The following is a 2,323-nucleotide window of genomic DNA, read 5'->3' on the forward strand; positions in this document are numbered from 1 at the left end:
ACCCACTTTGATAAAAACAATTAAGAAATATGTATAAGCTTGCTAAGCTTATGGATGAAATTCACAAAGCCATAATCAGAACGTGATGGCTTCAAAAAATATCATACAAGGTTATGATTAAATTCACAAAGTGATCATACGGAATTGCTACAAAAATTCATACAAGATTTCATAAGGTAATAGCATTGGATTTTGTGATTTTAAGGGAGTACGGTGTAATATTTCTCAATAATATCATATGGATTTATCCCTACTTCTATCCGCCGTTACGTGTTGTTACAATCAACGGGTGTTAAAGGGATTGTCAAGAGAATCGGCTTAGGTATGTTAAGGCTAAGCCCTTCCTTCATTTTGGCATGATCTCGTAACTACATGAGTTTGAATACGAGGCATAAAGAGAAATTCATATTTCTGAATTTATGTACATGTTCCTAGTCTCATAAGTTACAGTATTCTGCCTTATCGGGACCTTACATTTCATTGAGTATTGTCTTCTTCCAGTAAAGAGAGCAGAGGGTCTATATATATACAGTATTACAGTATTTTCACCACCATCGAGCTATAATCGGTGGGAAGACCCTTATTGGGAAACCTCTGATCATGTGGAAAGTTATATACCGAGCCTGCTGTGGCCGAGCACCTATGAGCGAGCCTAGTTGGCAGAGATACAGAGCCTAGTATGGCCGAGTGCCTATAAGCGAGCCTACTATGGTAGAGCTGTTATATATATATATATATATTATATACAGAGCCTTATAGGGTCGGACAACTATTTTACTTACTATATTGAGAGAGTTGAGTCAGTATGAGCAAGTAAGCATATCTTCAGATTATCTTTGACTCCCAGTTACTTTCAGTTATTATATTATCAGTTTAGTTTCAGCTTCCAGTATATTGCCTTACATACTCGGTACATTATTTTGTACTGACGTCCCTTTTTCCTGGGGTCGAGAGTCCTCTAAGTAGGCGATCAGCTCAATGGAAGATGTTGGTGCACTCCATTTGCTCTGGAGTTACGCGTTTGGTCGGTATGATTTAGATATGTATTGTTTGGTATGGCGGGGCTCTGTCCCTACCTTTATGACCATTATGTATTCTTAGAGGCTTGTAGACAGATGTCATTTACATAAAAGATTGTATGACCTTGTCGGCCTATGTTCAGTGTACGAGTGGTTATTTTGGTCTTATAGGCCCATATGTCTTATGTATAAGTTGGTGTTACATGTTGTATTCTACCTATCTCACGGAAGCCTCCCAATCTCAGTTATCTATGATAGTATGATACGAAAAGATATGTTATATTGGTACTCGGTTGAGTAAGGTACCGGGTGCCCATCGTGGCCTATCGGTTTGGGTCGTGACAGGATCCCACATAGAACAATATGTAAGAGATTAGGCGTGTAAGAGAATTGTCACTTATTATGCTAGGCCAAACACTTAGAATGGTTTTTGGAATATTTATGTCTAAATGCGAAAATGTAATTTAACCTAGAAAGAAAGTAAAATGATAAATGGCTACAAGCATAGATGTAATAGTAATCACACTCAAGTAACTATCCAATGTATTTCACAATTTTACAAATATGAGCGAGTTTATGTTAATTAGCCTTGGGTAATAATTCTATATTAGCTTCTTCGAAATACTAACAACATTTTCTAACTGAATTATCCCGAAAACAACTAAGAGATTAAGCTCACTCAAATATGTCTACAAGTAGTTCAATCCTATGCCTAGGTAGAATCTATAAATTGAGGGTTAAAGCCTCAAGTTCTTGTTAATTAATCTTTCCCAACCCCAAATTATATTTCCCAAGTATGTGTGCAAGAACCCTAGCTTGCAAACTTGTCTTCTCTAGTCATGAGACTGAAAATAAAGCCAGAGATGAGTTTCCAATAAGCTAGGTCGTGTATTAGTAGGTTTGGAATACAGAAAATGTGAAATGCCAAAGCTGTCCATAGCTGAAGCCCGTTGACCGCACATATGGAGGGATCCTCGTAGGTGCTGTTCCGCAGATGCGGATAGCCTCTCACAGAAGCGACCTTTGATGCAAACCATTTACTCCGCAGAAGAGGACTTACACGCGCAGAAGCACGATCACATATGCGGACATCAAGCGTAGAAGCGCGACCGCAGATGCATTTCCTCATTTATAGATGCGATCCCAGTGAAGGTTGCTTGAATTCCAGAGATGCGGCCTTCTCCACGCAAATGCGAGGTGGCATAAGCGCACAGTGTTCCGCATATGCGGAATCGCTGAAGGAATTTGCACTTGTTTTACACGTTTTTGCTCAATTCCACTTCAATTGAATTCAACTCTTTTCA

This window comes from Nicotiana tomentosiformis, unplaced genomic scaffold, assembly GCF_000390325.3.
Source record: "Nicotiana tomentosiformis unplaced genomic scaffold, ASM39032v3 Un00003, whole genome shotgun sequence".
Taxonomy (NCBI): Eukaryota; Viridiplantae; Streptophyta; class Magnoliopsida; order Solanales; family Solanaceae; genus Nicotiana; species Nicotiana tomentosiformis.